Below are 23,997 nucleotides of genomic sequence, written 5' to 3' on the forward strand. Positions count from 1 at the left end.
ACTGCGAGCCAGGCCTTTTCAACCAACATCAGTGCCTGACCTCACAAATGTGCTTCTGGAAGAATGGTCAAACATTCCCATAGACACACTCCTAAACCTTGTGGACAGCCTTCTCAGAAGAGTTGAAGCTGTTAAAGCTGCAAAGGGTGGGCCAACGCAATATTGAACCCTACGGACTAAGACTTGGATGCCATTAAAGTTCATGTGTGTCTTTAAAGCAGGTGTCCCAATACTTTTGGTAATATAGTGTATAATGAAACCCCACAAGCACCCATTTACAAACGGGCACATGGGCACATGTGTGAAGAGTTGAAGTTGTTAAAGTTGCAAAGGGTGGGCCAACTCAGTATTGAACCTTACGGACTTAGACTGGGATGTCAATAAAGTTCATGTGAGTGTAAAGCAGGCATCACAATACTTTTGGTAATATATTGTATATAACTTTATGCATGCTGTACAATTTTTAGAGCACTTATTGTGTTAAATTCAGTGCACTCAAGCATGGCAGGTGTTGGTTTGGTTTAAGGGCAGGCATCCCAATACTTTTGACAATATAGTGTATAATGAAACCCCCACAAACACCCATTTACAAATGGGCACATGGGCACGTGTGTGAAGAGTTGAAGTTGTTAAAGCTGCAAAGGGTGGGCCAACTCAGTATTGAACCTTACAGACTAAAGGCCTGTACACACGAGTCGAAATTCAGCTGGGAATTTTCGTCCGATGACCGATCTGCCGATTTTCGGCTTGTTAGTATGATGCTTCCGACAACCGACTGACTTTTCGGCCGTAAAAATCCTGGTGTGCAGGCTATATAATTTTTGTCGACCATCAAAACACGTCCGATTTTATTAGTACAGATTTAGATGGGGAAAAATCTTATGAGCAAGACTAGGTATGCTCAGAGATGAAAGAACACATAGAAAGCAATCCAACACATGACATCACTTCTGAAGTAGAATTCTGTCGTGCGGGAAAATTTGTGTGCAGTCTAGAGCACATTCCAACCAACAGACACCACTCTGGACAAAAGACGGATGACCGGTCGGCGGAAATTCGTTGCGTGTGTACGAGGCTTTAGACTGGGATGTCATTAAAGTTCATGTGAGTGTAAAGCAGGCATTACAATACTTTTGGTAATATATTGTATATACATTTATGCATGCTGTACAATTTTTAGAGCACTTATTGTGTTAAATTCAGTGCACTCAAGCATGGCAGGTGTTGGTTTGGTTTAAAGGCAGGCATCCCAATACTTTTGACAATATAGTTTACATCAAGCAAGGGTGTGCATTAAAATGGGAAACTAAACTTCACATAGAAATGCTCTATGATATACTACTGCACACAGTGTATGCCTCATCTTTAAGCTGGGGTACCACCATAAAGTTTGACTTTCACATGAAAGCAGCCCCACCTGGTCCTGGGCATCGATGAACAAGTACACATAAAAAGGTACCCCCATGTACAGGGCGAGGTGGCCCTGCCCACACACTGACCCCCCCCCCCCCCTATCACTCAACATGGTCAAGCGAATACTAACCAATAAGTCTTTTCTTAGCTGGAAAGCCCCCAAGGTTTCCAAAGCTATCATCCAAATCTGGCAGCACTCAACCAAACTAATTAGAACAACATCCAACAGGCATAAACTGAACTATTAACCTTAGCCTGGAGATGTATCATATGACTGTCTGGCCTCTAAGAATTTCTGCTGTTAGCTGGCCTTCAGGTTGCTGATAGATCCCCGCTGTTCAAATCACCTCTTATATTATGACAGCCAATACTGAGTAACAAATATCAGTTGCAATCAATCTGAAAAGAAAATAGCCTAATACCATTCAATTTTCCCCCTATTTGCATAGAACAAACATATATGCAGATTCACACAAAAGTACAATTAATGGTTTACAAACAGCATAAACTGGATCCCCCCCCCCCCCCATAAATATGGCAGATTTAGGTTGCTTACTCAGTGTGTAATTGTTGCAGTCCACACTCCATAAACTGATGGCACTAAGAAAGAAGAGAGGTAGAAGGATGTTGGTCCCCATCTAGACGGATCTCCAATGATGAGTGTAAAGTCTTCAGAGATCCCATATTTAATGCTTCCACTTATGGTGATGTCATGCTCATCTGAGAAGGAGGGGGTCATTTTAATAATTTGCTTTTTTTTAAATTTTTAATCTCTAATGGATAACATACGATTCCTTTCAATTTCACTCTAATGCTACCATTAATTGACAAGTACAAAAGCTATTTTATTGCTTATAGAGGACCAAGTACATCTAAGCATATTTACAGTAAGAGGTTGAATACTTGCTCTTAATTGAATAAAAGTAGAAAATATGTCTGATCCAAACCATAAAATACAGGGTTGGGGATCAGTTCTCGACTATGCAGCTATCTACACATTTAGTGGGCCTGTAACTCCCAGCGATTAGCTGGTGGTCATACATACTAGGTCCCCTGGGGAATGCTACTTCCCAACCCCTTCCCCCCCCTCTTTCTTCTCCCTTTTCTTTTTCCACTTTTACTTTTCTATTTTTGTCTTGTTTTTTTCTTGCTGTTTGACCAGCGTGTCACCCTCTCCGCTCCTACAAGGGTCCATCTCCATATTGCCAAGCTCCATCACCAAACTGGTGTAGCGCACCCCATTAGGGGTCGCAGATGACGGGGATCCCCCACCCTGCACAGCCAGGCACACCAGAGTTTAACAGGCATTCCAGAGTAAGAGAACAGCCCCCTGAGGAAGACACGTGGTCCCTTGTGTCGTCACGCGTAGGGGAGGGGCAAGGACAGACAGAGCTCTTCGCCGAGCATCGGTGAGACTGTCAGGCTGTCAGGATAGGAAGAGCACACAGCCGCGGCGTCTCCCACTATACCACCACGGTATCTGAAAAGCTGTTAAATCCACGTTTAAATGGCGATCTAAAGGTGCATGGATGCACCATAACATGTGAGTGAATCAGTATATGTTTATTTCAATAAAAGTCTTGAAAGATATAAGCACTATTTTGAGCCTTTTTTTCCCATGGTATGCTTACTACTACGGTGAAATCTGCTGAAAATTGGGAGGCGAATCCCTGGAAGAGCTATCCATAGAATATCCTCCATTTGGGTCTGATTGAATTTACTTTGAGGTGAGCGCCCAATCACAAGGGGGTAGGGATGATCGAACTTTTGAAAAGTTCGGTTCGACCAGAACACCCGAATTTCACAAAAGTTTGGTTCGGATTTCAGAACCCCATTGAAATCAATGGGACCCAAACTTCTGTAATCAAAAAACACAATTTTTAAGCCCTAAAACCCAATAAATGCCCCTAAAAAGTGCCTAGGGTTCTGGGTCATGCCCCATTAACTATTAATCACACAAAAAAAGTTCTTAAAAATTGTAATTTTTGATAAAAAAAGCCAATTATTGAAAAATTAAAAAAAAAAAAGAGATTTTTTGATTTTTACTTTGGATTTAGTATCTGGGGGGTCTAAAAGGTGTGCATGTGAAGTTTCAGCTCTGTAGCATGTCCAGAACCATGAAAAAAAAAAGATAATTTTTCAGTAGAACAGGGATGTGGGACCCTCCTTTTACACCTATATGATCTTTTTTTTCTGGTTCTGGACATGCTACAGAGCTGAAACTTCACAGGTACACCTTTTAGACCCCCCAGACACAAAATCACACAAAAAAAAGTTATTTGAAATTGTCATTTTTGATAAAAAAAAGCCAATTATTGAAAAATTAAAAAAAGAAAAAAGAGATTTTTTGATTTTTACTTTGGATTTCAGATCTGGGGGGTCTAAAAAGTGTACATGTGAAGTTTCAGCTCTGTAGCATGTCCAGAACCATAAAAAAAAGATTGTTTGTATTAGAAAACTTTCAGCTCAGGGGGTTGGCTTCGCTGCTGTAACACCTTGCCGGTTTAAAAGAAGGCATTTTTTTGGGTTCTTTGCAGTCAGGAAAAACATCTGAACTTGTGTATAGTGGGACTGTGCACAAGTTCTGATGTTTTGCCTGCCTCCAAAAACCCCCAAAAAATGCCAGCAAAAACACACCTGGGCATTTTTTTTTTTTGACGCTAGCGTTTTTTTGGCATTTTTTGGGGTTCTTTTGAGGCAGGCAAAACATCTGAACTTGTGTATAGTGGTGTATATACACACATCATATATTTATATACACACCTAGACATATATAGGTGTGATAGTAGCAGAAATATATGCTTGCGCTAATGAAATCATTTACAGTAATATATTTCTGCTACTATCACACCTATATATGGCTAGGTGTCTATATACATATAATTATGTGTGTATATATACCACTATACACAAGTTCAGATGTTTTGCCTCCCAAAAAAACTCCCAGAAAATGCCAGTAAAAACACACCTGGGCATTTTTTTTTCGACGCTAGCGTTTTTTTGGCATTTTTTTGGGGTTCTTTTGAGGCAGGCAAAACAGCTGAACATGTGTATAGGGGGTATATATACACATATATGTCTGAATATATACCCCTAGACATATATAGGTGTGATAGTAGCAGAAATATATTACTGTAAATGATTTCATTAGCGCAAGCATTTATTTCTGCTACTATCACACCTATATATGTCTAGGGGTATATATTCAGACATATATGTCTATATATACCCCCTATACACATGTTCAGATGTCATGTCTGACATCAAACATGTCCTCAAAAAAGCACTGGCAGTGGCAGCCCCTGCAGCATAAAAAATGCTTGGCTGGTGAGAAGCCATATGGGTGTGCCGAAGCAATTCAGAGAAATAATCATTTCTCTATAGCGGTCACCCTGCTATGGAAGGGTTTTGTCACCCTGCCATAGCAGTCACTGCCAGTTAACCCTACACTACACTACGGTTCCCTGACACTTAACACTTTCTCTACAGAAACTAAATTTTTGAAGCTAGCTTAAGTGTAAAGGAGCACTCTAACTACACTAGATATCCCTTTCCTCACACTAATAAATGCTAAATGACACTTTTAACGTAAAATTAACAGAACTGCTTCCACTCTCTTCCATGTCCTGTATAACAATGCTAGGAATATGGCGGGGGCGATCTTATATACTGGGGGGCGTATTCACTAATGATTGGTTTAGGGACCCCCTAGTCACTCCAATCACATTCCTAGCATTCTCCTGCCCCCTCAATTGGCTTTTGCTAATGGTTCTGGTCCAATCACGGGCTTTTAAAGCCCATTTCCTGAAGCATTGCATTTTGGGCGGTTCTGGTTGCCGAATTCCAAACTTTTTGGCCAAAAAGTTCTAAATTCGGCCGAACCTCAAACACCCAATGTTCGGGCCGAACCGATGGTCGACCCATACCGTTCGATCATCCCTACAAGGGGGTGCACGGTTTAGCAAGGATCTGTGACACTCTGGCTGGGAACACTGCCATAATCAGATGGCCTGAGCACTTATAGAGGATTGGTTTTAAATCACCCTGCACTATTCATCACAATAGACTCTTTCTTTGTTAATTGATTTTTATATGCTATATAAATTAATATATGTATTTTAGCACTGCCGGCACTCAACAACAATTGTTTTTTTTTTTTTTTTTTTATATTGCATGGACTTATTTATATATAATTTTAGCACTGGGATATAGTGTAATAATCTATTGATGGTTCAGCACTCTGCACTTTTGTCCTATTAATATTGTATTATATTTAACTTATTTGCACATACTTGTGGCACGCACTTTAATATTATTCATATATATTTCTCAGCATTGGATTTTATAAATGATGTAGTGTCCTATGTTTATAGGCTATATTACCGCACCTTAACCACTTAAGCCCCGGAAGATTTTACCCCCATTCCGACCAGGGGGTATTTTGCGATTCGGCACTGCGTGACTTTAACGGACAATTGCGCGGTCGTGCGATGCTGTACCTAAACGAATTTGGCGTCCTTTTTTTCCCACAAACAGAGCTTTCTTTTGGTGGTATTTGATCACCTGTGCGATTTTTTGATCACGCGCTATAAACAAAAAAAGAGTGTCAATTTTGCAAAAATAGCAATATTTTTCACATTTTTTTATATGAAATTCCCCAAAAAAAAAATTTAAAAATCAAAATTTTTTTACTTTTTCGGCCAATTTGTTTTATGCTACCTATGTTTGGTAAAAAAAATCGCAAAAAGCGTATTTTGATTGGTTTGCGCAAAAGTTATCGCGTTTACTAACAAAGGGAAAGATTTCTGTCATTTTTGTTGTTTTTTTTTTTAACGTGTAATGGCGGCGATCTGCGATTTTTTTTGCGGTACTGCGACATTGGGGCGGACAGATCGGACCCTTGACTGACATTTTTGACACTTTTGGGGTTACCAGTGACATTTCTACAGTAATCAGTGCTATATATATGCACTGTTACTGTAAAAATACACTGGTAGTGAAGGGGTTAACTTTATTTGGGAGGGAGGGGCTGTGTGTATCCCTAGGGGCGTGCTTTCTACTGTGATTGGCTGGGGCTTGAGCTGTATGGACACTGATCAACGGATCTACATACTAGATCCGAGTGATCAGTATCCTAACAGCAAGGAGAATGACAGGTGGCTTGTTTACACAAGCTGCCTGACATTCTCCCTCTCCCCCGCCGATCGCCGAGTGACCGGCGGACATCGGGTCCGCCGGTCACACGCGCGGGGGGGGTCCGTGACCACGCGGGAGCGGGAGCGCGCCTCCGGGGGCGCGCGCTCGCTCCCTAGACCCTCACAGGCTAGTGACGTAGCCCTACGTCACTTTGCCTGTGAGGGGCTGACTGCCGACGTAGATCGGCGTTAGGCAGTCGGCAAGTGGTTAAGGGCTCAGACCCACATGTATTCCACATCTACATCTATTTATTTTACAAAATTATTTTTATAGATTTTTATTTTTGCGCAACACTATTATTTTATGTTTTTAGCCCGTGACTTTGCTTTTTTTTTGTTTGTTGACAGATAATAACTCTGATTGGGATGGAAAATTATGGGATGCCCACTTGACTTCATAACAAACGTCAGGGACAACTCTTACTATATACAGTGTAGCACTGCCCCCTTAAGAGCTGCTGGTTTTTCATACTTTTGTATTCCCCTGGGTTACCCGTAGCAACTGCATGCAGAATCTTAACACTTTACTCTTTTGGCTCAGTCAATGAACAGTCTAGGGGTTGTTGTTTTTGTTGTTTTATTTGTTATTGGGATGGGAGAAGGGATGAGTGGGATACTCCAACACTTGAACTATTCACAATGCTGAGGACTTTTATCTGAGAATGCGGCCAGGCCGCAGCTTCATCCTGCCACTAAATGAATCTGAGGTCATGTTCCTTTTAGTATTTATCTTCAGGGCACACTCCTAGTACCCCTGAGTCCACCAGCTGACACCTATCCACTGAGTGTTCTACTCCGGAGTGGCCCCCTTCTTGGTCAGGCCCTTAAGCACGATCCTCTGTACTCACGATTTCGCTTTACAGGTTCTCCAGTGTCTCAATTCCTCCAGTCAGCTCTCCTGGACCTCTGGGTTTAGCTCCACACTTCTGGCTCACCAGGCCGACTGCCTGTGACCATACACCAACTGCTGCAGAAGAGGAGGCAGCCACCACCCTCCTACCAGGACTCTGCTCACCAGTCAAAGACCTTGAGCACATGTGCCCCTGGCTTTATATACTGCACCCCACAATGCACCGAGACAGCTGTCTGTGCCAATCACTGGGGCTGAATCAAAGCCTGTGTGCCCATTGGTCAGGTTCCCTCCACTGTGCAATACGCCCCCTATTTGGACACAGTAGGGACACTCCCTCAGACCACATGAATCACACACTGAGCACACTGAGCAGACCTAACTCACAGATCCTGCTCCCTGTTAAGCAGAGAGAATATAGAATTTACCTGCTGCTCCTCTGATAGGCAGACAGAGCCAAAAACTATACTCACTCTCTAGCACCTATCTAGGAGGGTGCTACAACAGTCTTTATGTACAGTTTCAATAAACAGCTCCACTTCTACCTACAGAACTCACTATCTTGCAGAACCCAGCTGGATCACTGTGAAGATCTGACAGTCACTCAGTCAGATTAAAAGCAATGGCCCATTACAGGCAGGAACCTGAGGCCCATTGGTTGTGTAGCAGAAAAATAACAGTGTCCAGGCTGCATTACTCGTTCCATGGCTACTAATCACAGCATCACCTCTTCAGGCACTGTCAACCCACCAGGCTGCAGCTGTCCCTTGTACTAGCACTCCAGGCTAAATTCTCCCCACAGTTCTCCAGACTGAAACTGACTAGCCCACCCGGCTGGCTCTCAGGAGATTTCCTAGATTTGCTGACCTGCTCCTGCTGTCCTCTCTCCTTGCTCCCGTGCCTCCAGGAAATGCTTCCTCCATGTGCTTTGGCAGGATCCTTCCAGCACCCAATGCCCTAGGTCACCCCCCCAAGACTAGGGGGCACCCTTGAGGGCCACCAACAGCCTCCTCAGCTCTCCATCTCCATCTTCCACCCAAATGCCACTGATGGCATGACTGGCCCCCTGCCAGCCCTCTACTGGGGATTGGCTGAGGTCATCATAAATATTCTAAACAGCTCCTCACCTCCACCCACTATGTCTAGAACATTCTCCAGTGTCCCAGAAAACAGGAGGAGGCACCAGAAGAGCTGTCAGGATGAGTCATCCAGCCTAACTCACTGAACCCTGACCCAGATCTACAGCTCACGCTTAGTCCTGAGCTAAAACAAGTTTCAATATTCTAATAAACTTGCACTAAGACCTATCACACACTAGAGGGTACTACATTAGCTATTAGCCAGTTGTCGGGCAAGACGGACCCTACATTGTCTTTTTTTAAAAAACCAACCGGATCCCTAATCATAGATGTGTGTGTATGCCAACCTTGATGCTGCTTTGAATCCACCCATCAGCTACCCCCTTTTGACCGCTGATTTGAATGTACTTAATAATTGACTCCTTTTAGTACTGTATATCACCTCTCCAATTTCTGCTTCGCATTGATGCAAGGTAAAAAACCTTGTTGTGCAGCAGTCCCCCCAGGTCCCCCCTAATACAAAATCAATATCCTGCATTCAAGAGAAGTACACTGGCAAAAGTCAATCCACAATCTTCCGCTAATCCAATATATACACCAAGGCTTTCATGATCATCGCTGGTCACCAACCTAACGCATTACCTTTGAGATAGCTTTATTCATGGTAAAAGAGCAGATGTACAGTATACTCACAAATAACATCAGCAATAAGGCACACCAAAGTCCACAGAGGCCTGGTCACCTAGACAAATCCCAAGCATGAGAAGCTCTTCCAGAGAACTTCCAGAGATCTGAGAAAAAGGTGATCTCCCCTCGAAAAGTGTTGACCTTTTGGAAGGTATTTTCATGCTTGGGGATTTTCTAGGCGACCAGGCCACTTCAAGTATATTGTGGACTTTGATGTGCCTTATTGCTAATGTTGTTTGTGTGAGTATACATATAAAAGCTATCACAAGGGTAATGCGCTAGGTTGGTTCCTTGTTTTTGCAGTAATCCCCTCTAATATTTACCTGAGCCCCACTGCGATCCAGTGATGTGCATGAGAGCCTTGGCTCTTCTGGGTCTGTTCCTCTGCCCTGCCTCCCCTCCCACCCTAAAGCACCTTGTCCCCAATGTTGATGGGGACAAGGGCCTCTTCTCCACAACTCTGGGCGGTGGTTCTGGGGGTCTGCAGGTGAGGGGGCTTATCAGAATCTGGAAGCCCCCTTTTAACAAGACACAACACAAGTTTTTGAAAATTCCTTTATTAACAAATAAGAAAAAAAGGTCCCCCAATGTAGACTCATCATCCATCACGACGCCCACCGCACCACTGCACCCAAAACAAGAAAGTAGTAGTGCGACTTTATGCCAATTTGATGCAGCTTTGATTCAACTTTACACTCTCTGGCACTCAAGTAGCATCAAATTCGGATCAACGTGGTACAGGAACCTTTCTGTGTCCATGTTAGGGTTAAAGTGGTTGTAGAGTCAGAAGGTTTTTATCTTAATACATTCTATGCATTACAATGAAATGGCTTCTGTGTGCAGCAGTGCCCCTCAATCTCCCTAATACTTTCCTGAGCCCCCTCTCTATCCAGCGATGTCCGCAAATGCCTCAGCCGCCCCGGGACTCCATCTCCTGTGAAGCTCACTCTAAATGACGTCTTGGGCTGCCCTGCCTGTTGGTGAGTGGAAGACTGCCTTGCAAGTGGCCATAGCGAGCAGCCAAGCCCCAATGTAAAGTGAACTTCAAATCAAAATGATACCCATGATTGCCCATGATTCTCCCCGATGTGTGCGTGGCAGATAGAGACCGACCCACTGTTCACTCTTCTGGCTGTGCTGCTTCCCAGGGTTTCCAAACATTGGTCTCACCTTCCTCAGGCCCGACAGTCAGGGGACATCTGTAAAACTCTCTCTCACTCTTCAGAGCAGCATTCTGATAATAAAGGCACCATGAGGCCAGATGGGGTTAACGTTCCTTACTTGAAAGCCTTGTTTAATAACATGCTTTCAATGGGTTGCAAACCCCAACTTAGTTCCAACAGAAATACGGATTCTTGGTCCCAAGCACTGCCGGTGGCTGCTCGTGTCTCTGAAGAAGGACAGCCACTCCCTATAGACCTGCTAGTCTTTCTGGGGTATGGATAGGAGGGGCCGAGAAGTAGACCAACTTCCAAAGTCTTCCTCTGGGCCTTCGCTGACCTACTGTCTGTTATATTAAATGTTATGTTTGTTTATATGCAACTCTATGATGCATCTCTGTTGTACTTGCTTCCTGTGCTGTGTTTCCTGTTCCTGCTGAGTATTATTCAATGAACATTATAACAGGGGGGGGGGGGGGGGGGTACCGCGCTTTAAAGGTGCTTCTGTGCTAAACTAATAATGTGTTGTTCGAATATAAAAATAAATCATATAAATATTATATTCAAAGTGCCTGAGTGCTTCAGTGATTCATATAATATATGTATCCTCATAAAAAAATTGATTAATAAATGTGTGCAACTCTTATATACATATATTCCATCTGTGTATACAATGAATGTGAAATAATAAATAAATAAATTATTGTGCTAGTATAACAACGATTATAAATCTTAATAATTAGTGGTACAAATGTATAAATATATTAAAGTGCATAAGTGTCCTTAAAATGTTGAACAGTGATCAAAAAATCTTCCCCTTAAAAATGCATGCAGGTGCTCTTCAGTGCAGTGACCACTAGGTGTCCTAAGCGCTCAACTCCATTCCTTCCATAATGCACCTTATACTGTGTGTCTTTGAGATATGAAGGCTGCTGGATACCGATTTTTTCTCCTTATTTGGGGATCGGTTTTGCCAGGAAATATAGGGAGGACCTTTAGATCTGTATTAATATGTAGATTCTATATATATACATTTGTACCACTAATTATTAAGATTTATAATCGTTGTTATACTAGCACAATAATTTATTTATTTATTATTTCACATTCATTGTATACACAGATGGAATATATGTATATAAGAGTTGCACACATTTATTAATCAATGATTTTTTTATGAGGATACATATATTATATGAATCACTGAAGCACTCAGGCACTTTGAATATAATATTTATATGATTTATTTTTATATTCGAACAACACATTATTAGTTTAGCACAGAAGCACCTTTAAAGCGCGGTACTCCCCCCCCCCCTGTTATATTTATCTGCATTGTGAAGGTTACCAATAACAGTACCTGCCGCATTAAAGGATTTAGGTGGACACAATTATCAGACAGCGCGAGAATTACACACCCAGGGCCGGTGCTAGACTATTTTACGCCCTAGGCAAGACCAGCTACTTGCGCCCCCCCCAAAAAAAAAAAAAAAGGGAAGGGGTTAAAAACTCCTCTATGTCATACCCAGTGACCCTGATCCGATGGTTCCTCCATGTTATGCTTTCATACCCAGTGACCCCCCACATTCCTCCATGTCACACCCGGGGACCCTAATGTCCCTCCGTGTCACACCCAGGGACTTTGATGTTTTTCCATGTCACACCCTTGGACCCCAATATTCCTCCATGTCATGCCGTCATACCCACTGACCCTGATGTTCCTCCATGTCACACCCAGGGACCCCCGTGTTCCTCCATGTCATGCTGTCATACTCAGTGACCCCAATGGTCCTCTATGTCAGACCCTGATGTTTTTCCATGTCACAGTTGGGGACCCTGATATTCCTCCATGTCACACCTGGGAACCCTGATGTCCCTCCATGTCTCACTTTGGGACCCCAATCCCCCATGGCACACCCAGGGACCCTAATTCCTCATGGCACACCTGGTGACCCCAAACTCCTGTTACACCCGTTGACCCCTATCCTCCATGTCACACCTGGTGACTCTGATTCCCCATGGCACACCTGGTGACCCCAATTCCCTTTCATACCAGGGATGCTCCATGTAACACCCCGGGACATCGATCCCCTGTTCTGGGGACACTAACTGGACGGTATGAAGAGAGTGGCCCCTACTCTGCCCTCCTTCACAGTGATCCTGCTGATTCCTTCTCCCAGGACGCTCCTCTCCTGGACCACAGTGCTCACCACAGCTCCAACCGGCTCCTGGCAGAGGGAAAAGCAGCAGTCAGAGAGCTCCGCATGTCCTTCATCACCAACCTCCTCAGACCATTCCGGTGCCTTGTCGCTTCTGCCCCAGTAAAGGTTCCGCCCTCCAGTGCCAAGCACCAGCTCTCCTCCACTCCCTGCTTAATACCAACCCAGGGAAATGAACGGCTGCCTACCAGCTCAGTGCAGATAGTCACTTCCTGCCTGGGGTTAAGGCCGTTCAGCTCCAGCTGAAGAGGATCATCATGCAGGTAGCACTCTGGTGGGCTCCATTCCTGCCTCTTGGGGCCCCTCCAACAGTGGTGGAAAGCCAGGTCCTGATAGTTCCGCCACTGCCCAAGACACCTGGCATCTTTCTCTGTCCCTTCTTCCTCCCCTACCGCCGCCTCTCCCCTCAGCTCACAATAATCATTCACGATGGAGAGAGAGTGCCGACTCCTGGCTGCGCCCCTAGGTGGCAATGCACCCTAGGCGGCTGCCTAGTTTGCCTAGTGGAAGCACTGGCCCTGTACACACCCCCTTTTATTCAATGAACATTGCTTCTGTGCAGTAAAGGCTTGTGCTGTCTGTATTTACATCACATGAATCATGGTGTCAGAAGTACCTGAATCTGTGCTGTTTCTACACATTTGATGCTGAGAGCTTGCTCGCCTTAATGTGAGATTTCCTAGAACTGATTGTGCCTCTTAGCGATTGCAGGCCTGTCCTTGAAGCTGAGCATTTGAGGCAAGGAAAATGGCATCATGGCAGCTAACAGCATTCCACTGCCTGAGACGATAAGTGGAGATATCAGCAGTAACTGGGACAATTTCAAAGCTGAGTTTGAGATCTACTTCCTAGCCACAGGGTTAAATGAGAAGCCTGCAGCAGTTCAAGCAGCCACACTGAGGAGTTGGGATGGGCTGGATGTTCGAGTCGAATGTAAGTTCGACTTGAATATCGGGTGTTCGTTGAACACACGAACACCCAGGGCGCTCGGTGGGAAGTTCGCCCGCCGACGAGCGTCCCATAATGCGCTGCAAGATCGCATTGCATTAGGGGTGGTGATTAGCCAAAGCATGCACCTGACCTGCCTGCTTTGACCAATGACATCACAATTTCCTGTCAGAACCATGATTGGCCAAAGGCAGGGTGCCTTTGGCCAATCATGGCTCAGGGGCTAAGTCCACACCACACTATATAAGGCTGCTTACACGGCAGCCGTGTATAGTGTGTTAGGAGTGGAGATTAGGCAGGTAGTTAGGGGTCTGTGTGTGTTCAGTCAGTTTAGTACAGTTAGTGTAGTTTAGTGCTGTACTGATTCTTGTGCAAAAAAAAGTGTAGTGGTGCCACTGAAGTGTTGGTGTATACAACACCTCTATGTCACCCCACTGATCCCATTTTTTTCTTTTTATTGATATATTTTTTTTTTTTTCGCACCATCAGGTTCTGTTGCTGCTATATTAGTACTCTCCCTTTCGTGCCACAGGTGCTATTCCTTCTGCGTTAGCAATAATTTTTGTTGTGGCGCAGCAGCACTAATAATATTTAGGGCATAATTGCTGTTCCCTCTTCTGCTTTGCAGGTGCTATTCCTTTTTTACTTCAGCAGTGGGGGTTTTTTCTTTTTTTTTGTGGCACAGCGGCACTAATAATATTTAGGGCATAATTGCTGTCCCCCCTTCTACATCGCAGGTGCTATTTTCTTCTGCGTCAGCAGTGGTTTTCTTTTTTTTGTGGTGCAGCAGCACTAATAATATTAAGGGCATAATTGCTGTCCCCCCTTCTGCGACGCAGGTGCTTTTCCTTTTTTACTTCAGAAGTGGGGGTTTTTTCTTTTTTTTTGTGGCACAGCGGCACGAATAATATTTAGGGCATAATTGCTGTCCCCCCTTCTACATCGCAGGTGCTATTTTCTTCTGCGTCAGCAGTGGTTTTCTTTTTTTTTGCACAGCAGCACTAATAATATTTAGGACATAATTGCTGTCCCCCCTTCTGCGTTGCAGGTGCTATTCCTTTTTTACTTCAGCAGTGGGGGTTTTTTCTTTTTTTTTGTGGCACAGCAGCACTAATAATATTTAGGGCATAATTGCTGTTCCCTCTTCTGCATCGCAGGTGCTATTCCTTCTGCGTCAGCAGTGGTTTTCTTTTTTTTTGTGGCCATGCAGCACTAATAATATTTAGGGCATAATTGCGGTCCCTCCTTCTGCAACGCAGGTGCTATTCCTTCTGCAAATGAAAAAAGTGTATAGTGGGTGGGCGCTACTTAGCAATGTAAATATGCCTCTGGAAGGGTTATAGCTGTGTACCATAAAGTACTTAATGCTCAAATAAATAAGGTGCTATAGGCGCATAACCCATGTTCGATAAAGGTAAATGCCAGTAAAAGCAAAAAAACAACAGCAATTTAGTATCATTTAAATAAATATTCCCCTGATCAAAACAGTGATCAAAAAAGTGACTAGTACTCTTTGAAGTGCTTCACAACTGTGCTTTATACACAAAAGACTGCTAGTAGAAAACATGTGTATAAAAATGATAAAAGGAAAACATAAAGCATAAAAAAACAGTTCCTTCAAAAGTTCATCATACACTCATAAAGTTACAGGTGCCTCTTTAAAGTGCTGTAACTATTTTTTTTAGATAAGTGCTGGTTGCTGGTGTTCCACAAATGTGCTCCTCTTCTTGTGCCTCACTCACCAGAGAGCTCTCCACTCTTGGGGGGTAACCAGCTTCTACAGCAATCAATATTTGGGACAGCTGACCTGGGAACCACATCCGATTGACAACCACTGGCTGGAGCGGCAGACCTAAGGTTCACGTGCGGTAGTATATATTTTTCCTTTTGCCTCTTTTTACAATCATTAGATGTAGTGGGTGTGTTAGTTTTCTTTTCTTTTGCTTTTTCTGCTCTATTAGCACCTGGTGATCTGGATCCTGTTCTCAGTGTCAGTTGATCCCCCTCCTTGCTCAGCGCTCTCAGCCTGGCTTCCAGTGCCTCCAGTAGCAGCTCTCCCGACATGGGGACTCTGTCTTCACATTGGCTATTTCTTCTGCGTCAGCAGTGATTTTTTATTTATTTATTTTTTTGTGGCGCAGCAGCACTAATAATATTTAGAGCATAATTGCTGTCGCCCCTTCTGCATCGCAGGTGCTATTCCTTCTGCGACAGCAGTGTTTTTTTTTCTTCTTTTTTTGCGGCACAGCAGTGCTGATAATATTTAGGGCATGATTGCTGTCCCTCCTTCTATATTGCAGGTGCTATTCCTTCTGCATCAGCAGTGGTTTTCTTTTTTTCTTTTTTTTGGCTTTATTAAATTTATTAAAAAAAAATAAATAAAATGGTTTATAGTGCACAAAGCACAAAAGCGTTGCACCCAAGCACCACATTTCCTTCCCACACTCTATAATAAAAAGTTTTAAAAATCCCCCCAAAAAATAAAAACAATAGTAAAACGGTTTATAGTGCACCAATCGCAAAAGTATTGCACCCAAGCACCGTATTTCCATCCCACACTCTATAATAAAAAGTTATAAAAACCCCCTCAAAAAATTCCCATCATGTCTGAAAGGCAAACAAGAAGAGGCAGACACAGGCCACTAAAAGAGGGCAAGCAGCTTCTGTGTCCACAGTGAAAATTGGTGGTCGCGGACATGGTGCATCCTCTGCAGGCAGGACACAATTGTCCTCATTTTGGAAAGCAAACACCACAACATATATTCTATGAGGTATTATTTATGAGTCATTTGAACATGTAATTTTTTTCCACAAGTTTTGGAAAATGTGGAAAGAAAATTAAAACATAATTTTTTTACTCAAAGTTGTCAATTTATAAGATATTTCTAACACATAGCATGTACATACCAAGAATTACACCCCCAAAATACATTCTGCTATGCCTCCTGAGTATGGCGATACCACATGTGTTAGATTTTTCCACAGCTTGGCCACATACAGAGGCCTAACATCCAAGTAGCACCTTCAGGAGCATAAATTATATATCTAATTTCCTGACTACCTATCACACCTCTGAAGGCCCTGGAGCACAATAACAATGGAAACGCCCACAAAATGACCCCATTTTGGAAAGCAAACACTCCAATGTATATTCTATGATGCATGGGCTTGAGACAGGTACTCACGTACTCTGATGGGCTGCAGATAGGTACTCAGGTACTCTAATGTGCTGCAGATAGGTACTCAGGTACTCTGATGGGCTGCAGATAGGTACTCAGGTACACTGATGGGCTGCAGATAAGTATTCGAGTACTCTGATGGGCTGGAGAAAGGTACTCAGGTATTCTGATGAGCTGCAGATAGGTACTCGGGTACTCTGATGGGCTGTAGTTAGGTACTCGGGTACTCTCATGGTCTGCAGATAGGTAATTGGGTACTCTGGTGGGCTGGAGACAGGTACTTAGGTATTCTGATGGGCTGAGAATAGGTACTTGGGTACTCCTTTAGGACTGCAGATAGGTACTCGGGTACTCTCATGGACTGCAGATAGGTACTGATGGGCTGGAAACAGGTACTCAGGTACTCTGATGGGCTGCAGATAGGTACTCATGTACTCTAATGAGCTGGAGACAGGTACTTAGGTACTCTGATGGGCTGCAGATAGGTACTCAGGTACTCTAAAGAGCTGGAGACAGGTACTCTAAAGGGCTGCAGATAGGTACTCAGATGGGCTTACAGACAGGTACTCTGATGGGCTTACAGACAGGTACTCTTTTTTACTGGGGCAATCAAGGCACAGTACTTTACACTGTAAACAGTAACTCATTGTTTCCGCAATCTCCTCCTCACACACGATCGGTGTGTGAGAAGGAGAATCTGGTAACAGTGACTTACTGCGGTTTGTTGACATGGTAAAGGGGCCTTTTTACTTTCTCTTTACCCTGATCGAGGATGGGCTGTCACGCCTCATCCCCGATTGTTGCGCTGCATGCCTCTAGGGGCACCCATGAGCGGCATGCACGAGGACATCACATGTGACCGGCTGTGATTGGACACAGCCAGTCTCATGGTAAAGAGCCATTTTACTTGGCTCTTTACTCTGATCGGTGATGGGCTGTGTCTCAATCGCAGTGCTGCACGCCCCCCAGAGCGCGAAAGAATAGGGAGACCAGGCAGAGAGGTTCCTGCCAGCGTCATTCTGCAATATGCTGCATGGGAACTGGTTAAAAAGGTGAAAAATCTGTCATGTGACCATACATCGCTTCTTCCTGATAGTGGGGGGGGGGGGGGGTTACAGGACACTGTACAGACACACAGCATGCCTGTATTCCAAAGTCTATTCAGTCTTATTCAAGAGGCAGGCTGTGCTGGAGTACTGGCGTGTGTCAGAGGCAGACTGTGATTGGTTAGGGGCATGGTGGCTAAACAAACTGCCCAATACAGGTATGTTGTGTGTCTGCACAGTGTCCTGCATATCTGAATGGCCAGCCAAAGGATGCAAAGTGACCACGCAAGCACAGATCAGTTTTTGTGCTTTGTGTGGTCAGTTTAGAACCAGGAAAAAAGGAGACCGGCAGAATTACCTAGGTAGTTCAGCTGGAAGAAGTAAAAGAAAATGGTAGAGACTATGATTTATAAAAATAAACATATATATATATAGAAAACAAAAAAAAAATAAAAAATTAGGGCAACTTACAGTACACTTTATTGCAAGACAAACAGAAATAGGCTCTTAATGTTACGTAACATATTTTCCCAGCGTGCATCACAATGTAATGTAATAATAATAGCACATTTGTGAAGACTAACCATTCACCTACAGGGCACCTATACCCCCTTCTTGCCCAGGCCAATTTTTAGCTTTCAGCACTGTAGCACTTTGAATGACAGTTGCGCAGTCATGCAACACTGTAGCCAAATGTCATTTTTATCAATTTTTTTTCACACAAATATAGCTTTCTTTTGGTGGTAATTAATCACCACTGGGTTCTTTATTTTTTGATAAACAAACAAAAAAAAGACAATACATTTTGAAAAAAACAAAACTTTTTTTTGCAAACAGGTCGTTGTTCTCCTTCACTGATGTGCACTGATGAGGCAGCACTGATGGGCATTGATGAGGAGGCACTGATGAGGCTGCACTGATAGGCAGCACTGATGGGCACTTATAGATGGCAATAATGGACACTGATAGGTGGCACTGATGGGCCCTAATAGGCGGCACTGAAGGGAACTGATAGGCAGCAATGATGGGCACTGATGAGGAGGCGCTGATGAGGCTGCACTGATAGGTAGCACTGATGGGCACTGATAAGTGGCAATATTGGACACTGATAGGTGACACTGATGGGCACTGATAGGTAGCAATATTGGACACTGATAGGTGGCACTGATGGGCCCTGATAGGCAGCACTGAAGGGAACTGATAGACGGCACTGAAGGGAACTGATAGGGGGCACTGATAGGCAGTGCACTGATAGGCAGCACTGATAGGTGACACTTATGAGGTGGTACTGATGGGCTCTGATAGGCAGCACTAAAAGGAACTGATAGGCGGCACTGATGGGCACTGATAGGTGACACTTATGAGGAGGCACTGATAGGCACTGATTGGCAGCACTGGTGGGCACTGTTGGGACTGCACTGATAAATGGTGGAACCCACTTATGTATGGTAATCTCACTAAACTTCAATATCACCACTAGTTTCTGTGATAAGTAATGTCACATATAATACGCATCAAACTGAAAATAAGACATAAAAAATTAAATTTAGCAGGGATTGTGGATGCCCCTCTTATAGATATTTGCCATACAGTTTAACTTTAAGTGCAATAATTCCAGTGATATGTGATTTAACATGTAATGCACATAAAAAGGTGTGTACAGAACACCTCCAGGTCGCCATATTGCATTTTACATAAAATTACAGCACTGCAAATTGAAAAGAAAAGGTAATTTTATATATTAATAATATTAATAATAATAATAATAACATATAATTACAATATGACTTGTGTAGCAATTGTATACGCTATATTTATGTTTTTTTATTCGCTATTTTTTTTCTTATGAAAGTGGAGTTACCCTTTAAGGTACATTGCAGACAATCAGCCTGAGAGGAACGGAACATATGGCCCCCCCCATTCACACAGAAGACATTTACACATAGTTTCAATGGATGAACAGCTATGCAAATTTTTTTTTTTAATAATTGCACCCTAATAACTGACTATCCAATTCCACACAAAATATACAAACTCACAAAATGCCCATGTTATAATAAAAACAATTAAAAAAATAAACATGGACCAATATCCAAAAAACCCCAGCCCACAAAATGCCAAATATCAGCCAGTGGCTGGGGTGCCCGCCCCCTCCCCCCAAACCCCATTCTGGCATGTCCAGGTCATAGAGATAAATTATAAGTAAAAAATAAAATATTGAGTGCTGAACATCCAGACAAATATGTAATGGAAACTAAACTGTTAATATATCTCCAACGAATGTCTGGCAGAATCAGTAATTATAAAAAGTGTAATTGCTATTAAGTACTACAGTAAATGTAACTTCTAATATTTCTCCTACTATTGTATCGCTATTAATGGTAATTTGTTGCATTCTTTAATATTAATATTTTAATTGCTTTCCTGTACGCATAGTTTCCTGTATGTTTTACAGGCAATGCCTGACGTGGTGCCACCCACTAGAGATGAGTAGTGATGAGCCGAACACCCCCCCCCCCCCCGGTTCAGTTCGCACCAGAACACCGCGAACAGAGGAAAAGTTTGTTCGAATAAACAAAGTCTATGGGGCTCGAACCTCGAAAATCAAACGGCCTCATTTTGAAAGCTTAAATGCAAGTTATTGCCCCAAAAAAGTGTATGGGGGTCCGGGTCCTGACCTGGGGAACATGTAGCAATGAAAAAAAAGTTTTTAAAAACAATCATTTTTAAAGGAGCAGTGATTTACTGTTTTAATGGGGCTTAAAGTGAAACTATAAAAATGAAAAATTCCTGCAAATATCGTGCCTGGGGGGTCCCCTGAATGTGCCTGTAAAGTAGTGCATCTCTACGATGTATGTAGTCTGCTGCAGCAATACTGACATTTCTAAAGCAAAAATTGTCATATACAAATATACACACAAATTTCAAATCAAATGTACTTGTCATATGGGTGCAGAAAAATTGGGCCTTGGTTGTTCATGGTGCCTGAACACCGTAACCCCTCGCAGTTACTCTTACTGGGTGCAGGAACGGGCCCTGCTGCTAAAAAATCCATACAAATTTGAAATCGCATGTACTTGTCATACAGTTGCAGAAAAATTGGGCCTTGGTTGTTGGTGGTGCCTGAATACCGCAACCCCTCGCAGTTACTCTTGCTGGGCACAGGGACAGGACCTGTTGGTAAGAATTTCATTAGAAATTAGATAAGAAATTTAAATTGCATGAACTTGTCATACATGTGCAGAAAAATTGGGCCTTGGTTGTTGGTGGTGCCTGAACACCGTAACCCCTCGCAGTTACTCTTGCTGGGTGCAGGAACGGGACCTGCTGGTAAGAATTCCATACAAATTTGAAATTGCATGTGCTATACAGGTGCCAAAAATTGGGCCTTTGCTGTTGGTGGTGCCTGAACACCATAACCAAGCCCTCACAGATACTCTTGCTGTGTGCAGGAATGGGACCTGCTATTAAGAATTCCATACAAATTTGAAATTGCATGTGCTATACAGGTGCCACAAATTGGACCTTTGCTGTTGGTGGTGCCTGAACACCATAACCAAGCCCTCGCAGATACTCTTGCTGTGTGCAGGAACGGGACCTGCTGGTATGAATTCCATACAAATTTGAAATTACATGTGCTATACAGGTTCCAAAAATTGGGCCTATCTTGTTGGTGGTGCCTGAACACCGTAACCAAGCCCTCGCAGATACTCTTGCTGGGTGCAGGAATGGGACCTGCTATTAAGAATTCCATACGAATTTGAAATTACATGTGCTATACAGGTGCCAAAAATTGGGCCTATCTTGTTGGTGGTGCCTGAACACCGTAACCAGGCCCTCGCAGATACTCTTGCTGGGTGCAGGAACAGGACCTGCTGTTAAGAATTACATACAAATTTGAAATTGCATGAGCTATACAGGTGCCAAAAATTGGGCCTTTGCTGTTGGTGGTGCCTGAACACCGTAACCAGGCCCTCGCAGATACTCTTGCTGGGTGCAGGAATGGGACCTGCTGGTAAGAATTACATACAAATTTGAAATTGTATGTACTTGTCATACAGGTGCAAAAATATTGGGCCTTTGGTGTGGTTGGTCCCTGAACACCGTAACCCCTCACAGTTAGCAGTGCACAGGGACAGGGTCTGCTGTTAAAAATGACATACAACATTTAAATTGTATGCACCTGGCACCCATGGCTGCGATATTTGGAGGGAGACCCCCGGACCGACCTGGGTTGATTGGAGCTTCATGGGCAGTTGAGGTCCCTCTGGGGTAGGTTTGAGGGCGGCCGTGTTCTCCCTTAGGGATGGCCCCCTCGTAACGTCAGCCAGATTTTAGTGCACCGACTCTGTGTCCCCCTCCTTACCCTTCTTCCCTCTTTCCCTACTCTCCTTTCATTTTCTTTCTTTTCTTTCCCTTTCTCTTCTTTCTCATCCCCCTCCAGGTACTAGCTAATTGGTCCCTCCATGGGGACGACGGTTCATGGCGTTCATTGGGTCGGAGCTAAGGGGTCCCCCCCACTCCTCTATTATCTTAGGATGGCGTGTAGTTGGGGCTGATTGGGGTGGACGGGGGGGGGGGATATGCATATTTTGGGTTGTCTCATTTGGGCCCACCCATACTCCCACATTTCACAATTATGATTTTGATGTATGACAGTCTCTACCATTATGGACCCTTTCCCGATCTGATATCGTCAGTTTGTTATTGTCTCCTATACGGGGGCTGCCTTGATGCCTCTCATCTTTCATATTGTGCCTTGCTTTTATTCTTGTATGGTTGTACTTTTTTACAAAACTTTCTAATAAAAATTATTGAAATAAAAAAAAAAAATTGTATGCACCTGTCATACAAGTGCAGAAAAAGTAGGTAAAAACATTGTTCAAAGCAAGCAGAATTAAGCTGGAGGAATAGGATAGGCAGCATATGCAGTCTTCAAGGGATGGCAGCAGACCCCTAGCAAATTCAATCAGTTACATCAGCATCAGGGGCTTAATAGTTCTTGTTAATCCAGGACTGGTTCATTTTGATAAAAGTGAGCTGGTCAACAGAGTCTGTGGACAGACGCACTCTTTTGCCCATCACAAAACCTCCAGCAGCACTGAACACTCCGTTTGGAAAGCACGCTGGAAGCAGGAAAGGCCAGTAGCTCCATTGCATATTGAGCAAGTTCTGGCCAGTGGTCCATCCTAAAGACCCAGTAACTAAGGATGATCGAACGGTTCGGGTAGACCATCGGTTCGACCCGAACATTGGCTGTTCGAGGTTCGGCCGAATTTAGAACTTTTTGCCCAAAAAGTTCGGAATTCGGCAACCAGAACCGACCAAAATGCAATGGGACAGGAAATGGGCTTTAAAAGCCCGTGATTGGACCAGAACCATTAGTAAAAGCCAATTGAGGGGGCAGGAGAATGATAGGAATGTGATTGAAGTGACTAGGGGGTCCCTAGACCAATCATTAGTGAATACGCCCCCCAGTATATAAGATAGCCCCGGCAAATTCCTAGCATTGTAATACAGGGACATGGAAGAGAGTGGAAGCAGTTCTGTTAAATTGGCTTCAAAAGTGTCATTTAGCATTTATTAGTGTCAGGAAAGGGATATCTAGTGTAGTTAGAGTGCTCCTTTACACTTTAGTTAGATGCAAAAAATTAGTTTCTGTAGGGAAAGTGTTAAGTGCCAGGGTGACCGTAATGTAGTGTAGGGTGAACTGACACTGACTGCTATGGCAGGGTGACCAAACCCTTCCATATCAGGGTGACCGCTATAGAGAAAAGATCGTTTCTCTTAAGTCACATTCAGTGCAGCGATATGGCTTCTCACCCGTCAGCTTGCTTTTTGGCTGCAGGCGTCTATAGAGATTTTTTGAGCACATGTTTGGAGTCAGGCATGACATGTGAACATGTGTATAGGGGGTATATATACACACCCATGTATGTATATATACACCTAGACATATATAGGTGTGAAAGGAGCAGAAAACACTACTTGCGCTATGAAATAATTAACACCAATATGGTTATGCTCCTATCACACCTATATATGTCTAAGTGTAAAATACATATAAGGATGTGTGTATATATACCACTATACACAAGTTCAGATGTTTTGCCTGCCTCCAAAGAACCCAAAAAAATGCCCAAAAAACACTAGGGTCAAAAAAAAAAAAAAAAAAAAGCCCAGGTGTGTTGTTGCAGGCATTTTTTGGGGGGTTTTTGGAG

Source organism: Pelophylax lessonae, assembly GCF_965119305.1.
Source record: "Pelophylax lessonae genome assembly, chromosome: 1".
Classification (NCBI taxonomy): domain Eukaryota; kingdom Metazoa; phylum Chordata; class Amphibia; order Anura; family Ranidae; genus Pelophylax; species Pelophylax lessonae.